Source organism: Scardinius erythrophthalmus, assembly GCF_964197995.2.
Source record: "Scardinius erythrophthalmus genome assembly, chromosome: 5".
NCBI lineage: Eukaryota > Metazoa > Chordata > Actinopteri > Cypriniformes > Leuciscidae > Scardinius > Scardinius erythrophthalmus.
Genome location: NC_138225.1, coordinates 44,384,182 through 44,401,573, shown reverse-complemented (window position 1 = coordinate 44,401,573; position 17,392 = coordinate 44,384,182).

Genomic DNA, 17,392 nt, shown 5'->3' with positions numbered 1-17,392 from the left:
AAAGCAACACAAAATCGTGAATGTCGCGAGCCATTAATGGCCACCAGAATCGTTGCTTAACTAAAAAACTGGTACGAGTCACTCCTGGATGCCAAGCCACGTTGGAGCAATGACCCCATCGAATAACGTCGGACCGTAACCCCTCCGGAACAAACAAACGACCCGGTGGGCAACCAGGCGGAGGCGTTACCCCTTCTAGGGCTGTCTTGACCCTCGATTCGACCTCCCATACCAGAGTGGAGATGACAACTTTCTCAGGTAAAATACACTCGGGAGTCACCGGGCGTTCGGATGGATCAAAAATACGAGACAAAGAGTCGGGTTTGATGTTCTTGGAACCCGGGCGGTATGAGAGAACAAAATCAAAACGTCCGAAAAAAAGAGCCCACCGAGCCTGCCTGGAGTTGAGTCTTTTAGCAGATCTGATGTATTCAAGATTCTTATGATCGGTCCAAACGATAAAGGGTACCCCCGAACCCTCTAACCAATGACGCCATTCCTCCAACGCTAACTTGACTGCCAACAACTCTCTATTACCAATGTCATAATTACGTTCGGCAGGCGAAAGTCGATGAGAAAAAACGCGCAGGGATGCATCTTGTCGTCTGAGGAAGCGCGTTGTGAAAGCACTGCTCCTACTCCCACCTCTGACGCGTCAACCTCCACCACGAACTGACGTGTGGGATCAGGGGTGACAAGAATGGGAGCCGAAACGAAGCGACTCTTGAGGTTGGCAAGGCAGTCAGAGGTGCGACTAGTTGGCTGAAATTGCGAATGAAACGCCGGTAAAAATTGGCGAACCCCAGAAACCGCTGTAGGGCCTTACGGGAATCTGGACTTGGCCAATCTACCACAGCCTTAACCTTGTCAGGATCCATGCGCACTCCCTCAGAGGAGATGATGTACCCTAGGAAGGGAACAGACTGTGCATGAAACGCACATTTCTCCGCCTTGACAAAAAGCCCATTCTCTAACAATCTCTGGAGCACTCGTCTGACGTGTTGAACGTGTTCCTGGAGAGACGAAGAAAAAATCAATATGTCATCCAGAAAACCGCTGGGCTGTTGGAAAGCCCGAAAGGCATAACCAAATATTCAAAGTGCCCCCTAGGGGTATTAACCCTCTGAGGTCTGAGCTGTTTTCTGGGCCCTGGAGGTGTTCTGACATGCTCTGACATATCTGGTTATTTCTGTTACTTGTGACATTTTCATGGCTAAAGTCTAATTACACTGTATTCAGCACAAACTCTGCTACAATAATATATCAGCAGCATGTTTGTAAAAGTTTGTAGTTTTGAGATAATGACATTTATGCGTGGTTTGTGAAAATACAAAAAAAAATTCTCACTGAAATAAGGCAATGAAACCCATACTGATTATTTCTTCACAAGACTTTTGAAAATTGTATGACGTAGCCTAGAATATTTGCTGCAAAACTATGTGAAAATCACCCTGACTGCTCATTCAGATAAGACAATATATTGATTTAAAAATTTTACGACGTGTTTTGTGTTAGAAAGCTTTATGCGAGCTCATTAATATGTAAGCTTTTCTCACCTGAGAAAGACAAAGAACCTCCCCTAACGGCCCTATTAGGAGCTATCAGGCCCTGCCATTCTGAGCAACCTTGCACAATACTGTAAATGAGGAGATTTAAAAAAGAATGGCTTTTAAATTGTTTGGATTTATTTACAACACAACATAATCCAAAGATACACAACAACTGCCAAAAAAGCACTTCAAAGACAGAGACCTTTGTGCCATTCCTAAAAACATTGTACATACCTTTCATTTCCAAGATTTTCACTTTACCGTGTTCACGTACAGAGACTCATGTGAATGTTGAAGTCCTCAGTGGCATCTGGGCCCTGAAAAAAAAAAAAGTGAACATACTGATATCAAGAGAAAGGCCTGCACGATTTTGGAAATAAATATTAGATTTTTTTGGTTAAAATTGCTTTTTAAAATTCCTTTTTAAAATTCACAGAATACACACACACACACACACACACACACACACACACACACAAATGTTTCCAACAATATATAATATAATGAACATCAGGTTTGCTGTGCCTTGTAGGCATAAGGTATATGCAGTGCCAGATAAAATAATAATAACAATAAATAACCTATAGCAGTATAAATCTTCCAAAAGATTTCAGTAACAACTAAGCTAGAGAAAAATATATTGATTATCATGTTACTTCAAATGTTTCCATCCGTTATGATGATATGAAATGAGATAATAATAAAAACATGAAGCCGTTTGGTGCGTTTTGCTTTCATCCAAAATATGATGTGTACATTCAAACGCGATCGCTATCAAAAATATGATACATTCAAACGCGATCGCGCTCAAATATAAAACATTATGGTTACCATATACATATCTACGTTTGAGCAGATATCCACAAACACAGTAACAGTAAACACGGGTCTAAATATTATAATATTCCCCATATATCTAGCAACAGTTCAACTGCAACGTGACATTTATCAACAATAACAAACTAATATGTAAGAATTTCTTACCTTACATCTTTCTTGTCTTCAAATCGCGTTCTTTTTCTTCTGAGGTAGCCTAAATCCAATGTAAGCTCAGGCACGTCTTTCAAACTCGACGAAAAGTGAAGTGAAGTGTTTTGTTGTTGAGGTAATGAGCGAGACGCGGTCCATGTGGAGATTTGCATGTGAATATCTTTTGCGCGAGTGGGCGTGGCCAAATTAACTGTAATGAGGAAGCGTTTGAGAAGCTGGACATCTTGTTGGTTTTATACAAATTACTTAAACAGAGAATATTTGTTTTCGTTTTGAATCCGATCATTTAAAAGTACACACTTAAAGGTGCCGTAGAATGGATTATTTTATTATTTTATAATGTTTCCTGGGGTGCCCTTATAATGTTAGTATGTTTTTTAGATCAAAATTTGTTATAATTTAGAAATAAAAGGCATATTTCCTAGCCTGATTTTATTCCCTGGATTGAACACTCTGTTTGAAGGGGCGTGTCTGCTGTGAGACTTCAGTGTTGTTGCCCACTGCTGTGATTGGCTGACATGCTTGCATATGAAATATCTGGCATTACATGTAGAGCTATCTGGAAAACTTTTACTATTACAGCTTTTATACGTTTTTACTATTACAGCTATCGGGATTAAAGGGTAACTAAACCCCTGGTCAGAGCTTGACTCCACCCACTGGCAATATTTGAAAAATGCTGGAAAAGTAGGCAGAGCCCAGTGGAGAGGGGGCGTGCATCTGAGATGTATCTTTCTGTAGGCTAGGGCGTGGTTAACTGGTACCCTCTGACGTCAGAGTGTACCACAACTTCCAATAGGAAAATTCAACTGCAGTAGCCACTGTTCAACCTGAAGAGGGTAGCACTGAGACGTTTTTACACCATATTTTGTAAAATTAAAACACTTTAAACACAAATATTAAAAAAATTACTTGAATCAGTGAACAGCACTAATAAAGCTCCATTCTTACAGAGCATTAACTTAAAAAAGTTGGTTTAGGGTTTAGTTACCCTTTAACGAATCATGAGAAGTTTAAGTATTTAGATCTTTTCCAGCATTGAGCAGATGACAGCCTGTCGATCGCGTGAATGAAGATCTTATCACTGCAACGCGATCTACTGATGCATAAACAGTGTTGAATGACTTTGAGAGAAAGATTATCTGTCTGGACTTGAACAATTACACATCAGAAATTCACATAACCCACTGGTTCTCCAGAGGCTCGGATGAAGGAACTAAAAAAATACTTTTGTGTTCATTTGTAGTTACATCCAAACACTGAGCAACTGCCATGCTTCGTTCGCTCGTTTGCAAGCCACGATGTCTCTCGAGGAAAAAACAATATCGCGCTGGATCAAGATAACACAGTGTAAATTATTGTTAATAAAATCACTACTTACCGCTTGCGGGAATATAACGTTAGTTGAAATTGCCCCCTTCGTCCGTTTGAGACGCCAAGAGAAGCCTGGCTGCTTGATATATGTTCCAGGTTAGAAAAACAGTCCGTGGTGAAACGGGCAGAGCAACTAACAACTTCGAATTAAACTGTAGCGGTATCAGATTATAGATAGATCTGCCATTTTCCCTATGATCCTCCTCCTGCTTGTTTCTTCACCTGCAGAACTTCTGATGATTCGGCTGCGCAATTCCGCCTGCCACTGAGCATGGGCTGGCTTATGCAAATTTTTGGAGGCGTACATATTAATGATCCCAAATGTTGCGTCACAGTTGGTGTTATGTGGAGATTCGCCTGTTTTTCAAAAACGAGATTTAAATAAGAAAGGGAAAACTATGGTGTTTGAGACTCACTGTATGTCATGTCCATGTACTGAACTCTTGTTATTTAACTATGCCAAGATAAATTCAATTTCACATTCTAGGGCACCTTTAAATGTTTATAAAGGTATATGGCTCATAAATGTGTGACAAGTATTCGCTGAGTTTTGTTTCAGTTTATAGACGTGCTCAAGAAAAAAAAGTTCACCGCGACGTAGAGGCAGAACGCTCACCCTGTTTATTTTCTTTATTTTACAAAAGCACAATGTTTTGGTTTGATTGTAAGTGGACACATACAAAAGGAGAAATATCACAGATTCTTTTTTTATATTTCTTTTTTCTGTATGACTATAAATGACTGAGTAATTTAAGTTTATAGTGCTACAATGTGGAGAAAATCCAGCAAAACGCGCCCGCGCGTTTGTCGACCTCAGATACCCCTTTTCCACCAAGGCAGAACTGGTGCTGGTTCGGAGCCAGAGCCTAGTTTCAAATCGGTTCTTTGTTTTTCCACCGCCAAAGCACCAGCTCCGAACCAGTGAAACTGGTTCTTAAGTAGCACCAAATCATTGCAGGGTTTAGAACGGAGCCAAGAAAGAACCGCTTGCGTCAGGGGCTGGGGGTGGGGTTACCGTGACCAACAAGACGAATAGAAACTTGTGACCGCCATTTTTAAATAGCAGCTAGTCGAGCTAATAGCAGCTCGATTATAATATCCGTCTATGTAAGTTACGGCGAGCTGCACGAACGCGTTGGATTCCGATGTATTTTTGCAAACCCATGAGCATCCATAGTATTGCAACGTCCGTTATTGTTGATGGCTTGTTCGAGATGCATCGGAGCGGCGAGGACCGATCGGAGCTGCGGGAGTGTTTGGAGAGCATACGACTCCTTGTGCTTTTAGATCGCTATCGCAGTGCTTTGATGTCATGCGGCGATCGATCTGCGAGAAGCCGATGCATCTCGAACAAGCCTGGCGTGTTTGTGTTTGGCGCTACCGCACTAGCGGTTGCTGGGCAACATGAGACGTATACAGTGACGTAAGATCTGGCTCTGTTGTGGCTCTCTAGCCGGTGGAAAGGCAAACCGGTTCTTAGTAAGCTCGTCAGTCGAACCAACTCTGAACCAGCTCTGGCTCTGGCTCTGAACCAGCACCCGGTTCTTGTTGGTGGAAAAGGGGTAAGAGGGTTAAAAGCGGTTTTCCATTCATCCCCCTTCCTGATGCGAACCAAATGATATGCATTACGTAAGTCCAGTTTCGTGAAAAAAGATGCTCCCTGCAACCTCTCGAAAGCTGAAGACATCAACGGCAAAGGATAAGAATTCTTTACCGTGATGTTGTTCAACTCTCGGTAATCAATGCAAGGTCGCAGAGAACCATCCTTTTTCCCAACGAAAAAGAACCCCGCCCCCGCAGGAGAAGAGGAAGGCTGGATGAACCCAGAGGCTAGAGAATCAGAAATATATTTCTCCATGGCCTCCCTCTCGGGAACAGAAAGAGAGTAAAGTTTGCCCTTAGGCGGAGATTTACCTGGCAGTAGATCTATCGCACAGTCATAGGAACGATGCGGAGGGAGAGAAGCAGCACGAGACTTACTGAACACTTCCTTCAGGTCGAGGTACTCCGCGGGCACGTTAGACAAATCCGCTGCCTCACTCTGAAACACAGAACCAGACACAGAGGGACAAGCAGACACTAAACAGGACTCATGACAGTGGTTACTCCATGTGGAAACAGTGTTAGTGCTCCAGTCGACACGGGGGTTGTGTCTGGAAAGCCACGGGTGTCCCAAAACCACTGGTGCAAGTGGTGAGTCCATGAGCAAGAATGAAATGAGTTCTGTGTGATTGCCAGAAGTGATGAGGGTGATGCTTTCAGTAGAGTGTGTAATCCGGGGAAGTTCTTGACCATTGAGTGCGTTGACAGTAATCTGGTGCGAGAGAGGAGTGATGGGGATCTGAAGTTTAAGTGCAAGTTTGAAGTCCATGAAATTACCCTCCGCTCCCGAATCCAGTAGTACGTTGGTGCAGTGCGTCGACGTTCGCCATCTCAGTCTTACCGGGAGGAGGGTCGATGATGGTGATGAGGTCTTCTCGGCGGAGATCCCACCCGATAGTAGCCTCATACTTACTACCGGGCTTGCTCTTTTACCGGGCAGGAATGGATGAAATGGCCCACCCGGCCACAGTATAGACAGAGTCCTTGGGATCTCCGCCTTTCCCTCTCCTCCCGGGAAAGCCGAGCTCTCCCCACCTGCATGGGCTCGTGGTCGAATGCGGGGCTGACCGCGCTCACACCACCGGGCTGGTGGTCCTCCGTGCTGGGCTGTGGACGGCTGGGACGCGTCAATCTGGTCACACGATTCAGTCGAGCGTCTACTCTCAGAGCAAGTTCCACCAATCCGTTCAGCGTCTCTGGAAAAGTCCATTGCATAAATCTCTTTTTGAACGCGGTCAGCCAGCCCATTCAGGAACATATCCCACTGCGCCTCCTCGTTCCAACGGCACTCTGCGGCCAGGGTGCGGAACCGGATGGAAAAATCCGCCACCGAGCCTTCTCCCTGTCGCAGTTCGGCGAGTAATCTGGCCGCCTCCTTACCCGCCACTGCACGATCGAAAACTCTCCTCATTTCTTCGGAGAGTGCCTGGAACGAGGTGCAGCAGTTGTCCTTGTTCTCCCACACCGCCGTTCCCCAAAGCGCTGCTCTTCCTGACAGCAGGGTCAATACAAATGCCACCTTAGCCTGTTCGCTCTGGAAAGTGCGTGGCTGTAAAGCGAAATGCATGGAACATCTCGTGAGGAACGCTCTGCAAAATTCCGGCTCGCCGGAATATCCCTCTGGTGTGGGTAGGCGTGGCTCTGGGCTCTCTGCTGCAGCAGGCGCTGGTGGTGGGGGAACGGGCGGCGTGGGGGGCGCAGTGGGAGTCCGTAAAAGTTGTACCTGTTGGGTGAGCTCGGACACCTGCTTCACGAGTGCTTGCACCGCACGACCTGTGCCCGAGATGCTCTCCTCTTGTTGGTCCATACGTGAGATACTGTGAGCGATGAAATCGTTGATCTGGGACATGCTTGCTGCATCCATGATCTGGTCAGATCGTTCTGTGAGGAAATAACCGGAGGATGCAAGATGCAAGTAAAAACTCAGTTTATTATGTAAAGGTCAGATGTAGACACCGGTCGTGGACAAACACTCAGGTGGAAATGAAGCAGGGACGAGATGGCGATCCGGTGGTGGTGCGGTGAACAGCGTGCTCGAGTGAACAACCAGGAACCGTGGAACATCCAGACGACACGAAGAAACTGACGAAATCCAGACGAAGAACTTTGCAGACGAGGCACAGGAACAGGACAGGACAGGACAAACACCGAGGAACAACCACAACGATCTGACAACATGAGAGTGAAATTACTGGGCATATAAAGGGAACTGGGATTGATGACAGCTGGAGACACTAATCAACACAACGAGTAACCACACCCACACAATTACACTCACACAGACACATCAGCATGAGACAGCGGATTCATGAACCGTGACAATAATTTGCTAGATTATGTGGATCTAATTGTGGTTTCTTAATGAGAGGTTTTATAACTGCCAGTTTAAATGTTCTTGGAACATGACCTAAAGATAAAGATGAGTTAATAATATTGAGGAGAGGCTCTTCCACTATAGGTAACACTTCTTTCAATAGTTTAGTTGGTATAGGATCTAATAAACATGTTGTTGTTTTAGATGAAGTGATAAGTTTATTTAACTCTTTTTGTTCTATAGTTGTAAAGCACTGTAATTGTTCTTGCGGGGTGATAATTGAGGCTGAATTATAAGGCGCGATTGAGGATTGAACGTTTACAATTGTGGTTCTGATGTTTTCTATTTTCTCAGTGAAGAAGTTCATGAAATCATTACTACTAAACTGTAACGGAATATTTTGTTCAGGAGACATCTGTTTATTTGTTAGTCTAGCCACGGTGTTAAATAAGAGCCTAGGATTGTTTTGGTTGTTTTCTATTAGTTTGCGGAGGTGCTCAGCCCTGGCCTCTTTTAGGGCCTTTTTATAACGTGACATACTGTCTTTCCATGCGATTCTAAAGACCTCTAAGTGAGTTTTTTTTTTCTTTTTTTATTCAGTGCGGATGCAGGTGTGCCTTTCAGTATGAAAGACATTCTGGACAGTCGATTTACAACATGCATAACATAATCAGATTATTTTTTGATGTAACAAGTAAAATAAAGCATTACAGGTAATGTGCATTACATAATCAGATTATTATTTTGATGCAACGAGTAAAGCATTTCAAGTAACATGCATTACATAATCAGATTACTTTTCTGATGTAACGAGTAAAGTAATGCACTACAAGTACATCACGTAGTCACATTACTTTTTCGATGTAGACCTAAATACAAATTGCATAATAACACAAAAACCTTTATTTACAGCCAAAAAAAAAAAAGTTACAGCAGAATAAGTATTTTCAAGAACAATAGTCACAGTAATAGTATGAATTGTAGCTGAAATATAGCTAGTGATGCATGATGTCCAATTTAGTGGACAGATGATTAATCAGAATTTCCTTCCAAATCTAAATCAATACATGGGAAATTTAGCAATGATATCACTCCTTAGATGTTACTTGATGTTACAAAATGTGTTTCCCTGCAAGAGGAATTGCTATTCTGGAGCAACTTGGCATTTCTGACTGATTTTTTTAATTTATTTTTTATAATGTTTTCAAGATTTTTACATCAAAAAACATCCTAATTTGGAAGTAACACGCTATTTTCTATGCTGTTTTCGACTCTCTTTCAATAGGTGTGCCTCATTCAAGCTGCACAATTAATCGTAATTAACACTGAAATTGCGATTAAACCGATTTTAATTAGTGTGATTATGAAATCAAAAAGGCTGCTATTATTTTTTATGTGCAGCTTGTCCGTGACGTGCGGCTCTGTGATCCGTAAATGCTGCTCCACCTGTAAGCACTGCGAGTTTGAGTCGCTTATATGCAGCCCTACCGCAACCATGATTGGTTAACAGTGTTGCATATTAAAATAATTTTCAATGTCCCCGCCATTAGTCTACTCTTGTGGAAAATATTTTTTTACATAGTTGAAACATTTACATTTCACAATGTTAAACATTTATGCGTTTTATGCTTTATATGTCTTGGTTGTGGCAAATAAAGTTTTTTTTGGCAAATAAAGTTAAAATGGAGTTACCAGCTATAGTTGACAAGCGATGACTATCGTTTTGTGTAAACGGAATTATGAATGAATGCACCATTGTTTGTCACACTGTCATTCTTATTTATAATTATGATAAAGTGAAAAACATACAATAAAGTGAAAAACATAAAGGCTCCTCTGCCCTCCCTCTCGTCGTCGCACTTGTTTCACAGACTGTACTGGTGACTTCTGTGTGGCAACTGGGCCTTCTTGCAAGAATAAATACTTTTAAAAGACAATTTGACTCAGAAATGTCTGATTAAAATCAGTTGATTAGATTTCATTTTGCTCAACATTTTTTTTACACTGAAACAAATGTTAACATAAAAATATGCTTAATGTGGTAACATGTAAATTAATTGGTTTGATTCAAGTCAAACATATAATTATCATGTTTGAATTAGTTTAGTTAATTTTGAGGGTTCAGGAAACAATATAGCTCCTTACAGGAACACATACCACTTTTTACTGTATAGAATAGGTAAAACTAACTCATTATAGATGGGTTTTCCAAAACATCACAAATAATTCTCTTAAGATTTATAGTAGATTTTGCCATACATATTAGGCAAATATGCTATATTTTGTCAGCATAAAAAAAAGTTATTAATGTGCTAATATATGGTTTTATTTGTCAAGAGAATATTTCATATGACTTACTCAAGCCGGCCAGCATAGAAATTATAATTTGAAGTTTTAGATAAAGCAGATACATTGCTAAAAGCACATATTTTCCCAAAACAGATTGGTCGTCGTTACACGACCTGTAATCGTTGCTGGAATGTTCTGCTCTAAACCAATATCTGTGCTCCTTAAAACTTATGGCCATGAGCAAATGACATTGGTAGCAAATGACAAGTGTAGTTCATGGCAGCAAATGAACTACTACGGATACGCTTGGTGCACAGATCATAAAACTTTACTATTGTTTATTTTGGAAAATTTTGTCTCAAAAAAAGATTTGTTTAAATTGAACGTAATGGTCTTAATATTCTAAGTGGTCTAAGTGGGCTCTCCTTAATTACAAAGGGTTCAATTGATAGTACTACCAAACAATGATGGTTTAGCCTAATTAAACTCATTTCAAATTGAACTTTACAATTATTGAACGGATTTGAATCAACACTAAACGGAACAATGACACTATTTTCTTGGTCGAGCTCTGTTGAAGCATTGAACTTTGTTTGCATCACTGAATCATTATTTTCCAGTTTATCACTGTAAAGCTGCTTTGAAATCTGTAGGCTACTGTATAAAGCACTATAAAGGTGACTTGATTGTTGGTTTGTACTTTACAGTAATACAGTCTGTTTTTGGACAAACAAGGAAGTTGGGTTCTGAAAATTTTTTTTTGTTTGTTTGTTTACAGAACCTCTTATGTCAAAAGATCATGGAAATTTTGATTTCTCAATTAATGACCCTAAAAATAAGTGTAGGGACATGTCCCACTGCAAATTACACCTATGGAAACAGCAATAATGAAATTGTGACATAAAACTATCAACCCATTGTTTTGGCCAAACTGATTTAAAAATAGGCCTACACATGACAACTAATACATATAAATTCTGCCTTTTTTATGACTATATAGTTGACTGATGTCTGACTGCAGTATGGTTTACATTTTGTTTTATTGTTTTCATGTTCAAAATATAATGATATTCAATATTAGTTATATCTCTTTTTGTTGTCAGATTTTGAATGACTATGTACAGGCCAAAGAATTTCAGACTTTCTTTTGTCTTTTAACAAGATTTTTTTATATGTAGGCAAGTGCTACCATAAGAGAAACCAGTTCATGTGAATCACTCAATGTCACCTGAAGTGTGAAGACAATACCAGCAGATGGCAGTGCTATATTAGGTTTTGTATAGTTTAGTGGCATTCTCAATAATGTATTTGAAATAAAATATATAAAATAGATTTGAAACAGGACATACTTCCATTAGATTGCCATTTGGTAAATATTAATGTCTCACTACATTTGCACGTGCTCAAGTGAGGATAAAGGTACAATCTGACATCAAAGTACATGTTGCTACATCTCGGCTTTAGTAATTCAAAGCAAATAAATCAGGAACATTGATGAAATATCAGCCTCAGTTTTAGATTAGTCAATAATTATTCTTCTGAGTGGAAGTAAAATGACCTGAAGTGGAAGTATCTAACTGACCAATGATGATAGTATTCTTGAACTATAATATATTTAAAATCACGGAAACTTTTTAAAACAGCCTATTTTAAGACAGTGATCAAAGACAATTGGTTTGAGAATAAAGAGAAGTAGAGCAGAACAATATAATAATTCACGAATTAACATAAATATAACTGTAATTTTCCATTTTGTCAGTGTTTAACATCCAATTTCAAAGTAGGCCTACTGCAATGATAACATATTTTTGTAGGCCAATACAGAAGTTAGCATCCATCCCCCCTGGCTTTTGGATTATTACAGAAAATAAATTCCTTGACCAACAAAAGTGTATGATTCTTATAGGCCTACGTTTTGTTTATAATGATAATCTTCACTATAAATTACAGAAGTTAGCATCCATCCCCCCTGGCTTTTGGATTATTACAGAAAATAAATTCCTTGACCAACAAAAGTGTATGATTCTTATAGGCCTACGTTTTGTTTATAATGATAATCTTCACAAATGAACACAGCATTTATGAATTTTGAAGCCTTAATACATTTGTCAGAAGCAAGAAGCTAAACTGTAAAAACTACAACATGGTCACATGACTGTAATGTCACCACCCTTTTTTTTTTTTTAAATACATTTTACCTCAAAGTTTGAGTTTGAATAGAATGCATTTATAAACAGAATGAGACTGTAAAAGCAGATGAAGTTAGTAGATCAGTTTACTTGTTCAGTGTGATGACAACAACCTCTGTAGTCTCATTTAGCCAACTGTAAGCAACCGCATTTTTCAAGTAAAAGCTTCAATAAAATCATTACTGATTTATTTAATGGCATAGATTAAAACTTGAAAATATCTTGAGCTTATATTAACAGACTTATTTTTGCCATTTAACCAAAACTGCATAAAAAACAACAACAACAAAAAAAAAAAAACACTGCTTTAAAATCACCATAAAATCAAAATGGAAATCAAAACTTCTTTTTCATGCTGACTTTAAGGGCGATGAATTCAAATAACGTGAACTTTGATTCTGACTTTAAATATGTTGCACAATGTAAACTCATTCCTCATGATTTCAGTGAAATTATTTGCAATAATCAAGCTTCTGTGTCCAGACTGTATATGGGTTGAACAGATCAAGGTTGCACCTTTTGAAATACTCTGATCAAATCAGCAAATTTGCTTACTAATCAGAAACATGTTCAAAAGTACAACATGACTATCAACTGCTGGGTGCCAATAAAATGTGAGGGATCTGTTATGTTGGGTTGACCAAGGCTGTTATTGTACAAACATGGATAAGGATTTTCCAAAACTAAAGCTTCTCATGGAATGTTCAGAGTCTCCATTACAAGTCACCAATTCCAATTGAGTAAAAGTCTAAAGAAGCCTATCTAATTTTAACAATACTTAAGAATTGCTCAAAAATGCAATGAGCCCAGGTCGACACATCAGTCTCTTAAACGTCAACAAACACTCAAGTTCAGTTAAGCTCAAGTGCTCAAAAAGGGCATAACTAAACCAATATCCTTCAAAAACGTCTCTTCAATATAATGGATAAGTAAAATGAAAGAGTCAAAGCCTACTTGAATTGGACATGCTGTTTCTGCCTCATCTCCGGCTGCAGTCATGTCCTCATCTCATTTATGAAACACCTGCAATTCACAACTGCTAATGCAGTTAGCATTCGTGCAAAGTAGCCTTGTTGACAAGTTGAGGAAGGGCAAAACGCACAAGATATGGTACATTCAATGGCCAGTACATGGCGATATTGCTTCTTTTGTAGCAGAAATAAACTGCTGCAGAAAAAGTTAGGTGCCATGCAAATTGTAATGAGTGCATTACTCATCACAAATGTATTGGAGTAAAGAGTAGGCCTACACTTATTAAAAAATTTAAGTAGAGAGTAAAGAATAGTAAGTGTTAATACTGATAGGTCAAAGATGCGTCTTTAGCCGTTTATTGAAAATGACTAAAGAAGACACAGCAGCTCGGGTTGAGTTGGGCAGGTCATTCCACCAGCAGGGAACAGTCAAGGTAAAAGTCAGTGAAAATGATTTTGTGCCTTTGGGATGCAACCACAAGGTGCCGTTCACTTGCAGAACGCAAGTTAGTAGTGAGTTTAGGTATAGAGAATGGGCAACTACGTCATGACGCAGTGCATTCTGGGTAACGGCGGCCATCTTTTAGGACACGGCTGTTGTAACTCCAAGAGGCAGTTGGTGGCGGTAATTCTTTGTTTGCCAAACGAGGTTGTATAGAGAAGAAGAAAAAAGGTAAACAAACACACATGGGCCGTGCGAAGATCAAGCTCAAGGTTATCTACCGAGAGAAGCTGAACAAGGAAGCAAAGGAGCGCTACTTGGAGAAAATAAAGGCAATTAACGGGCTCGATCCGTACGAACACAAAGAGTGGTCGACTGATCTGAACAAGCTACTGCAAACGGTACCCAGTCGGGATGACACTCCAGCATTTCATAGGCTGGTTTGCCTGAAAAAACAAAACAGAATTTCTTTGACAAGTTCAGTGCCCGTCTAAAACTGGCCGACTGATTAGTCTGTGCTTGCAGTTGTCTGGATACCTGCTCATCCAAATAACTTCACACTCAAGTGTAAAGTTGATCGGATGAACGGTTACAGATACATAACGTAACATACGTTATATAGATTCCTTCCTTTATAGCTTAATTTTATAGCTATGCAGCCAGCTAACTTAGTTTTGAAAAGTTATCTAGTTACTACTCTTTCGTAATTGAAGTTAATGTTACGGTGGTTGTGTTGTTAGTTTAACTAACGTTACTGTTAGCTAAATTTATACAACTAAGTTAGCTGGCTGCATAACTATAAAATTAAACTCAACTAAGCTAAACTAGTTACAGCCCTACCTTGTACGGTTGTTGGGTTGCAACTAGTTTAAATAGCTAACTTTGCACAACTAAGTTAGCTGGCTGCATAACTATCAAATTAAACTCAACTAAGCTAAACTAGTTACAGCCCTACCTTGTACGGTTGTTGGGTTGCAACTAGTTTAACTAGCTAACTTTGCACAACTGAGTGCTGGCTGCATAGCGTTAACTACAAAATTAAGTTCGAATGGGCAGCTAGCGGTAACCACATAACAGTTAAAGGTGTTGTAATGCTAACTTACCTGTGTGAAAATGCCGCGAACACACGAACATGTGTCGGGAAATGTTGCTGAAGGTGATGTTTGTCCGTCTTACAGCTGCTACCCATGCCATGCGACGGCTCTTTGTTAACTCTGCGACTTGAGTTCCATTGCTTTGTTTCCAAGCGGGAAAGCTGAAAATACGTTTTCCACGCCGACCGTGAGAACAATTGTGACAATTTATAATGCAACATGTGTTCACCATTCTGTCGTGTTTCTAAATCGAATTACTTCTAAAATATACCACCATCTTCCGCAAATACTAATACCACGCTGCTACTCTACGTTTCTCCCGTAACCTCCGTGTCCTAAAATCCCACAATGCCTTGCGTTACTGTGATCAGCTGACGTCACGATCCCAATCTCTATAGGTGTGCAGAGTGGTTGTTCTGGCAATCATTAGTGCCTTGAATTTGATGTGAGTGGCTATTGGCAAACAGTGCACATACGCTGTCCTCGGCTCTTGCTCCCAAATTCTGGATCAGTTTTAGAGGTTTGACAGTGCATGCTGGAAGGCTTGCCAAGAGAGCATTACAATAGTCCAGTCTGGAAAGAACAAAAGGCTTAGGAGTTGTGTAGCATGCACCAATAGGAAGGGCTTGATCTACCTAACGTTGTATAAGGCAAATCAGCAGGACCGGGCAGTTCTGGCAATGCAGTTTTAAGCAGTAGTATGCTACATTTTATCATGTATCCTGTTGCATGTTTAAAGGTGCAGTATGTTATTTTTCAAAGTCCTTACTGAACATAGTTGATATTTGAAATCAATCCAAACAAACACATCCCTCTCTTTATTGCTCCGCCTCCAAAGCTCATCCTCCAATCCTAACCGCCCTGCTCCGAGTCAGTCTTGAACCGCAACCGCTGGCATGCGAGGCGGGTGCACTAACAAGGACCCTTAACAATAAACACTGCATTCTCTAGCAATCATCAGCCAGCAAAACTCTCACTAGCTGGCCACCGTTACACACACAATGGAAGCATGGATGTCTATTTATCGTAGCAAAAGCGCAACAAAACAATGCTTCACGAAAAATACAGCGAAGATGATGAACGACAAGGATGCACAAAAAAAGCACACACAGTATGTAAAAACAAGAGTTTGTTGTTAGTTGCCAACAGCTCAGCAGCTCCAGACAATGACACTCAAAACCAATGTTACTCACGTAGCGGAATCAAAGCAACCTCCGCGGCTGTTTTCAGGCCTTCAGCTCTCTAAGTTTTTCTAATATTTACGTGGGTCCTAAAGTTCTTTCCTGATCATAACCTTCATTTTCCAGTGATATGAGCTTTACTCTTTTGTAATGTCTCTCAGCCATCTCTCTTTCAGCAGCCTTTCTTCAAATCTTGCTCGTTCTCTCTCCTCCACTGTCAAACGCCCCCTAACGCTGATTGGCTACATGTTGTTGTGTCGTCCGACCAACTTTTAAACATCGTTTTTAGCGCAATTTTCCCCCGGAAATTGTTAGCGCAATTTTCCACCGGAAATTGCGCTTGTTAACTCATGATTTCTGTTCTGTGCGTCTGTGCGCATAGACATAATATACATAGACGCCCTATTGGCCGCTTTGGAACGTTGCTGCGATACGTCAACGCGTCCGCCATTTTGTGGAGGGCAAGACTGCGCTGTAATCAAATGCAAGTAAACTGCTGAGCTGCGGTTTTTCTGTATAAAAACCAAAAAAAATTACATTTATCAACCGATTTCAGTGGTTTGTATGTGGTGTACAAAAAGTTCCATCTGTAGTTAGTTAAACTCTCGATAGTTAGACTTATATATTATTTTATTTTTTTTTTTAAAAAGGAATGGCCAAAGCTCTGGCTTGTCATGTATTTAGCTTTTCATTCTTGGATAAGAATTGTGAACACCCCCATACTGAGATATAATTTAATTTTCACATTAAATTAAATAAAGTTTTCTTATTGTGGGAAAAGCATATTCTGTCATTGACCCGATTTTAGCAATAACAAAGATAACTGATGGATCCTTTATGGTAATATGATATGGTACAACTACAGTGCAATGCAAATAGTAAATATAAGATAAAGTGAGAGGTAGGCTAATAGTAAATAGTTTAGTCAATAAAATAAACAAACAGTATACAGTAAATAAAATAGTAATAATAATAATAATAATATATTGATAATAGCATATAGTTTATGTATACCAGCGGCGGTTTCTTCATTAGGGCGATCGGGCGACGCACCACTAAAGTGTGAAAGGGACTTTTTCAATCACTATCTCATTCAACCACAGAGTTACGCTAGCAGTCACTCACTGTTGTTCTGCCTCTGGATATAGTCCAATCAGCGCCGAGTCACGTTCTGTGGAGTACCGCCTCTTTTTGGGCGATTTCACTCTGGCTGAGAATCGCCCAGAGTCTTCCCATAGACTTACATTCAAAGATTTTTTTTTTCGAACTGCAGGCACTGCAATGCATTCTCTATGGGTTCCGGGAGGGCTCGCACTAACGTGCTTTCGTCATCATACGTAACCTTAACTTGTGCAGCGATTGGTGGAAACAAATGTACCTCTAATAGTATTTAGCC